This window comes from Gorilla gorilla, chromosome 15, assembly GCF_029281585.2.
Source record: "Gorilla gorilla gorilla isolate KB3781 chromosome 15, NHGRI_mGorGor1-v2.1_pri, whole genome shotgun sequence".
Lineage (NCBI taxonomy): Eukaryota > Metazoa > Chordata > Mammalia > Primates > Hominidae > Gorilla > Gorilla gorilla.
The window spans coordinates 29,131,772-29,140,133 of NC_073239.2; positions in this window are offsets into that span (position 1 = coordinate 29,131,772).

Genomic DNA, 8,362 nt, shown 5'->3' on the forward strand with positions numbered 1-8,362 from the left:
GTGTTTGTAGTATTCTCTGATGGTAGTTTGTATTTCTGTGGGATCAGTGGTGATATCCCCTTTATCATTTTTTATTGTGTCTATTTGATTCTTCTCTCTTTTTTTCTTTATTAGTCTTGCTAGCGGTCTATCAATTTTGTTGATCCTTTCAAAAAACCAGCTCCTGGATTCATTGATTTTTTGAAGGGTTTTTTTGTGTCTCTATTTCCTTCAGTCCTGCTCTGATTTTAGTTATTTCTTGCCTTCTGCTAGCTTTTGAATGTGTTTGCTCTTGCTTTTCTAGTTCTTTTAATTGTGATGTTAGGGTGTCAATTTTGGATCTTTCCTGCTTTCTCTTGTGGGCATTTAGTGCTATAAATTTCCCTCTACACACTGCTTTGAATGTGTCCCAGAGATTCTGGTATGTTGTGTCTTTGTTCTCGTTGGTTTCAAAGAACATCTTTATTTCTGCCTTCATTTCGTTATGTACCCAGTAGTCATTCAGGAGCAGGTTGTTCAGTTTCCATGTAGTTGAGCGGTTTTGAGTGAGATTCTTAATCCTGAGTTCTAGTTTGATTGCACTGTGGTCTGAGAGATAGTTTGTTATAATTTCTGTTCTTTTACATTTGCTGAGGAGAGCTTTACTTCCAAGTATGTGGTCAATTTTGGAATAGGTGTGGTGTGGTGCTGAAAAAAACGTATGTTCTGTTGATTTGGGTTGGAGAGTTCTGCAGATGTCTATTAGGTCCGCTTGGTGCAGAGCTGAGTTCAGTTCCTGGGTATCCTTGTTGACTTTCTGTCTCGTTGATCTGTGTAATGTCGACAGTGGGGTGTTAAAGTCTCCCATTATTAATGTGTGGGAGTCTAAGTCTCTTTGTAGGTCACTCAGGACTTGCTTTATGAATCTGGGTGCTCCTGTATTGGGTGCATATATATTTAGGATAGTTAGCTCTTCTTGTTGAATTGATCCCTTTACCATTATGTAATGGCCTTCTTTGTCTCTTTTGATCTTTGTTGGTTTAAAGTCTGTTTTATCAGAGACTAGGATTGCAACCCCTGCCTTTTTTTGTTTTCCATTTGCTTGGTAGATCTTCCTCCATCCTTTTATTTTGAGCCTATGTGTGTCTGTGCACATGAGATGGGTTTCCTGAATACAGCACACTGATGGGTCTTGAGTCTTTATCCAATTTGCCAGTCTGTGTCTTTTAATTGGAGCATTTAGTCCATTTACATTTAAAGTTAATATTGTTATGTGTGAATTTGATCCTGTCATTATGATGTTAGCTGGTGATTTTGCTCGTTAGTTGTTGCAGTTTCTTCCTAGTCCTGATGGTCTTTACATTTTGGCTTGATTTTGCAGCGGCTGGTACTGGTTGTTCCTTTCCATGTTTAGCGCTTCCTTCAGGAGCTCTTTTAGGGCAGGCCTGGTGGTGACATAATCTCTCAGCATTTGCTTGTCTGTAAAGTATTTTATTTCTCCTTCATTTATGAAGCTTAGTTTGGCTGCATATGAAATTCTGGGTTGAAAATTCTTTTCTGTAAGAATGTTGAATATTGGCCCCCACTCTCTTCTGGCTTGTAGGGTTTCTGCCAAGAGATCCGCTGTTAGTCTGATGGGCTTCCCTTTGAGGGTAACCCGACCTTTCTCTCTGGCTGCCCTTAATATTTTTTCCTTCATTTCAACTTTGGTGAATCTGACAATTATGTGTCTTGGAGTTGCTCTTCTCGAGGAGTATCTTTGTGGCGTTCTCTGTATTTCCTGAATCTGAACGTTGGCCTGCCTTGCTAGATTGGGGAATTTCTCCTGGATAATATCCTGCAGAGTGTTTTCCAACTTGGTTCCATTCTCCCCGTCACTTTCAGGCACACCAATCAGACGTAGATTTGGTCTTTTCACATAGTCCCATATTTCTTGGAGGCTTTGCTCATTTCTTTTTATTCTTTTTTCTCTAAACTTCCCTTCTTGCTTCATTTCATTCATTTCATCTTCCATTGCTGATACCCTTTCTTCCAGTTGATCACATTGGCTCCTGAGGCTTCTGCATTCTTCATGTAGTCCTCGAGCCTTGGTTTTCAGCTCCATCAGCTCCTTAAGCACTTCTCTGTATTGGTTATTCTAGTTATACATTCTTCTAAATTTTTTTCAAAGTTTTCAACTTCTTTGCCTTTGGTTTGAATGTCCTCCCGTAGCTCAGAGTAATTTGATCGTCTGAAGCCTTCTTCTCTCAGCTCGTCAAAGTCATTCTCCATCCAGCTTTGTTCTGTTGCTGGTGAGGAACTGCGTTCCTTTGGAGGAGGAGAGACGCTCTGCGTTTTAGAGTTTCCAGTTTTTCTGTTCTGTTTTTTCCCCATCTTTGTGGTTTTATCTACTTTTGGTCTTTGATGATGGTGATGTACAGATGGGTTTTCGGTGTGGATGTCCTTTCTGTTTGTTCGTTTTCCTTCTAACAGACAGGACCCTCAGCTGCAGGTCTGTTGGAATACCCTGCCATGTGAGGTGTCAGTCTGCCCCTGCTGGGGGTTGCCTCCCAGTTAGGCTGCTCGGGGGTCAGGGGTCAGGGACCCACTTGAGGAGGCAGTCTGCTGGTTCTCAGATCTCCAGCTGCGTGCTGGGAGAACCACTGCTCTCTTCGAAGCTGTCAGGCAGGGACATTTAAGTCTGCAGAGGTTACTGCTGTCTTATTGTTTGTCTGTGCCCTGCCCCCAGAGGTGGAGCCTACAGTGGCAGGCAGGCCTCCTGGAGCTGTGGTGGGCTCCACCCAGTTCGAGCTTCCCGGCTGCTTTGTTTACCTAATCAAGCCTGGGCAATGGCGGGCACCCCTCCCCCAGCCTCGCTGCCGCCTTGCAGTTTGATCTCAGACTGCTGTGCTAGCAATCGGCCAGACTCCGTGGGCGTAGGACCCTCCGAGCCAGGTGTGGGATATAGTCTCGTGGTGAGCCGTTTTTTAAGCCGGTCTGAAAAGCGCAATATTCGGGTGGGAGTGACTCGATTTTCCAGGTGCATCCGTCACCCCTTTCTTTGACTCGGAAAGGGAACTCCCTGACCCCTTGCGCTTCCCAGGTGAGGCAATGCCTCGCCCTGCTTCAGGGCACGGTGCGCGCACCCACTGGCCTGCGCCCACTGTCTGGCACTCCCTAGTGAGATGAACCCGGTACCTCAGATGGAAATGCAGAAATCACCCGTCTTCTGCGTCGCTCACGCTGGGAGCTGTAGACCGGAGCTGTTCCTATTCGGCCTGCTTTTTCAATCTGGGATTGATAAGCAACTTAAAATAGAAAAGGATCTGGATGTGCAAGTTGAAATCACTTAGTCACAGAAAATGAAAATAAATTTAACACGAACCATAAATTTAGGAGAAATGTCAGATCTACAAATATCTAGTATTTCAAAGAGGGGCAAGACAAGTATTGAGGAAAGTCAAATTTAGAAATGACAACCTTTAATACGGCTTTTAAAAATGCTATATTGATCCAGTTTTAAGACCCTGGGTAGGGGATGCTCGGTTCTACTTTTCAAGGAGCTGATTGAGTCCACACCCCTAACCACCACTCTTATCAAGTTTTCACGCTCCAGGCATCTATACATCTGTCCTAATCACCAGTGCCTGGCTGCAATTATTCAAATCAGCCCACCCTAAACCTGCTTACCCTATCTCACCCTTTCATTACAGCCGAAACCACCATAAAGGCACTTGCCCACAGTTCCGTTCTTTCGGTCATCCTTGTGCCTGACCCAGGTTCGTCCTCTAAGTAGCCCGGCCAAGCCTGCTTTTTTCTCTCCAGGGAAATGTGACTATAACAAATCTGTAAAACTCTTTCCACTTTCTCTCTTTAGATCTGTGACTGGCCTTATCATACCTCACCCAGAGTAATATGGTTAAAACAAGTGGCACGGTGAACAGGGTAGTTTGGCCCCACATAGAGAGACAGGCCGCTAGACTGCCCTTGGCTTACCAATTAGGTTCACCAAATGGGGAGGCAGCCTAGGGAGACACTGCTGCCTGCTGGCATGCTTGTCCTGGAGCTCTGACCACTGCCACTATATGCTGTTTGTTTTAGTTTTGCCATCGCTTTCCATCCTAAAATGTGCAACTCTGTTCTGAGTCCTCACCAAGTTTCCACCACCTGAGCACAACTCTGTTACCTAACCTATTTCCCAGTACCTAAATGTCTGAAGTGACAGCTTTATAAATTTCCCATTTTGCCGCTAACATGCAAGAGCTGGAGGACAGATTGAGGGTGAATATTCTCTTAGGACCCATTGACCGTGGCTTATCCCACAGGCCGGGCAGCTGTCCATCTTATTTGAGACTCTAAACTTCCACCACACATCAATCCTCCTTAATGTTTAGGTTATAAAAGTAGATAATTAATTCAGGCTCTCCCTCCAAACCCCTCCAGGAAATTAAAATTATTACTACCAGGCCACTTTTACAGACAGTCTTGACAACGACAAAAAAAAAAAAAAAAAGAGAGAAAACACTACTCAGTAAAAGAAAAAATATATATTTGGAAATAATAATGAAATCAATGCTATATCCCATACTGATGAAACCAGATGCTTCCTTGATTATACTACATGCCAGAGAAAAACCAACATCAGACAGCAAAACCCTGCCAAGTACAGCTGCACACCATTGTGTTGACTATTGATCTTGTTACTCTTGTTCAGGGTGCTTTTATTGATTTGCAATCCATAAGCCTAAACCTTCCAAACAAACTGCTGTTTCAACCAAACACTGCAAATTCTGAGGCCCTTATGCCACCTGGTTTGGCTAATACAAGCCCTATGATCCAAAGACCTTGCCATCTTTCACATCACCAATCAAATTAATTACTGAGGCAAACAGCCCCTAGTAACTGGCCAAATTAGAAGGACTGCCTACAAACTAATGCTGGAGCTCCAGCATTAGCCTCATTATAATACTATATGGCTGTAAAAACAAGACTTACGTCAACTCGAGTCCCCTTTGGAAATGATACCTCACTCCAGCATCTTAGATAATGTCACCTGGCACAGGGCCTTGCCATTAGAGATGGCATTGTGTCAGATGACATTGCCCCAGTGCATGACTTCGCCATCGGAGATGACTTCACCCCCTTTAGTTAAATGTAGCCTTTGGAAGCACGACTTCAGTGTAATTAATCAGTGAATCAAAGCCCATAGTTTCATTTCAGTTTTCTTATTGACTCAAGATACTGTTTTCACACACCATCTGGATAAAGCATCCCTGGACCAAAGAGAGGTTCCTCTCTGTGTAAGATTCCTTCCTTGTTTTTGATGCCTTCTTTTGAAGCACTGCTGTGAAACCTTGTTTAATATTTTATACTTCATTTTCTCATAATAAACAAAAGATTTTATTTTTCCCTTCCAATAACTGGAACATTTGAAGAAATCCATAGTTTTTATTAGTACGCTATTGAGATCTGCAGTATATGAAGAGAGTAGAACATGAACAACGAATATAAATGGCTCAAAAAACTCCAGAATATAGCCATTTGAAGCTACGTTGATTTGGAGAGGATCTATTTGATGTTCTTAAAACAGTGTATATCAAACAACTCCTTATTCATACCACTTCTAGCTTTCCATGGACTTCTGTATTGGAAGTGAGTTCATCTGATCCAAAAAGGAAAGAAAGAGAACTCTTTAAAATCAAGAGTGGTGGCACATATAAGCCCAGTATGCCTTGCTGGAGTGGGTAGGCAAAAAAGCTAAACTTTGGTCTATAAGCCAAAAATTCATAAGAAAGAGAGAAAAATAACAGAAAGGGAGAGAGAAAAAAAAAGAGGAAGAGAAGGTGATGGGAAGGGGATGGAAGGATTGTTCCTGGGATAAGTTACTGTTTTTGTTTTTTGCTGTTGTTGTTTACAGATTTACAGAATATGAGTGCAGTTTTGTTACAGGGATATATTGTACAGTGGTGAGGTCCTGATTTTTGATGTAACTATCTCCTGAGTATGAATATTGTACCCCACAGGTAATTTTTCAACCCTCAACCCACTGGCAACTTTTGATGTCTCCAATGTCTATTCTTTCACTCTGTATGTCCATGTATACCCATTTTTAATCTCCCATTTATAAGTGAGAGCATATAGTACTTGAGTTTCTGTTTCTGAGTTATTTCACTCAGGACAATGACCTCCAGTTCCATCCATGTTGTTGCAAAAGACATGATTTCATTCTTTTTAATGGATGAGTTGCATTCTTTGGTGCATATATACATATGTGGCTTATATATGGTGTATATATACCTATACATGATATATATAGGGTGTATATATAACTATACATGGTATATGTGGTGTATATATACCTATACATGGTGTGTGTGTGTATATATATATATATATATATATACACATATGCTGTATATATACCTACACATGGTATATATATGGTGCATATATACCTACACGTGGTATATGTATGGTGCATATATACCTACACGTGGTATATGTATGGTGCATATATACCTACACGTGGTATATGTATGGTGCATATATACCTACACGTGGTATATGTATGGTGCATATATACCTACACGTGGTATATGTATGGTGCATATATACCTACACGTGGTATATGTATGGTGCATATATACCTACACGTGGTATATGTATGGTGCATATATACCTACACGTGGTATATGTATGGTGCATATATACCTACACGTGGTATATATATGGTGGGTATATGGTGTGTGTGTGTATATATATGGTACATATCTATGGTATATGTATATATGGTGTATATACACATATGTGGTATGTGTATATTGTGAATAGTGTTGCCCATAAACATAGGAGTGCAGCTGTCTTTTTGATATAATTGTTTCTTTTCCTTGGGTAGATACTCGGTAGTGGGATTGGTGAATCAACTGATAGTTTTTTGTTTTCGTTTTTGTTTTGTTTTCTTTCGTTTTGAGACAGGGTTTTGCTCTGTAACTGCTCATGCAGTACAGTGGCAAGATCATGGCTCACTGCAGCCTTGACTTCCTGGGCTCAGGTGATCCTCCCACCTTAGCTTACCAAGCAGCTGGGACTACATGAATGGCCTTGTAGTGTAACTTGAAGTCAGGTAATGTGATGCCTCCACCTCTGTTCTTTTTGCTTAGAATTGCTTTAGCTGTTTGGGCTGTTTTCAGTTCCATATGAATTTCAGGATTGCTTTTTCTAATTCTGTGAAAAATGACATTGGTAATGTGATAGAAATTGCATTGAATCTGTAGATTGCTTTGGGCAGTACGGTCATTTTAATGATATTGATTCTTCCAATCCATGAGCATGGTAATTTTTTCCATTTGTTTGTGTCATCTATGATTTTTTTCATCAGTGTTTTGAAGTTCCCCTTGTAGAGATCTTTCATCTCCTTGATTAAATGTGCTGCTACTTATTTTTTGTAGCTGTTGTAAATGGGATAGAGTTATTGATTTGGTTCTTAGCTTAAAAGTTATTGGTATATAAAAATGCTACTGATTTTTGTACCTTGATTTTGTATCCTTTATTGTGGTCATTTACCAAATCTAGGAGTCTTTTTGAGGGATTTTTTAGGGCTTTCTAGCTATAAGATTGTATCATCAGTGAACAAAAATAATTTGACTTCCTCTTTTCTAATTTGTATTAGTAATAAAAAAATCTCTCAATAAAAAAAGCCCTGGGACCAGATGGAATAACACATAAATTCTACAATACATACAAAGAAAAACTAGTACCAGTCCTACTGAAACTGTTCCAAATAATTGAGAAGGAAATCCTCCTTAACTCATTCTATGAAACTAGTGTCACCCTGGTATCAAAGTCAGGCAAGGATGTGACAAAATAAGAAAACAACAGACCCATATCACTGATTAACATAAATGCAAAGATCCTCAACAAAACTAGCAACTGAATCCAAGAGCACATCAAAAAGCTAACACACTACAATCAAGTGGGTTTTATTCCAGGGATGCAAGGATGGTTCAACATACACAAATCAATAAATGTGATACACCACATAAACAGATCTAAAAACAAAAACCATATTATCATAACAATAGATGCAGAAAAAAAAGCATTCAATAAAATTCAGAAAAAAACAACAGCCAGCATCACATTGAACTGGGGAAAGTTGAAAGCATTCCCCCTAAGCACTGGAACAAGACAAGGATACCCACTTTGACCACTCCTATTCAACAGAATACGGGGAATACTAGCTAGAGCAATGAGGTAAGAAAAAGAAAGAAAAGGGATTCTAGGGGTAAGTTTTACTGAGAGTCGTTTAGCCAAATCCTGCATTCCTCTTAAAAATATATTATAATGTACTGCTAGATTTCCTGTCATATATTTGGATCCACAGTATTCTTTCCCTAGGGGAGAAGTTATGCTTATTTTTATTCAGAAA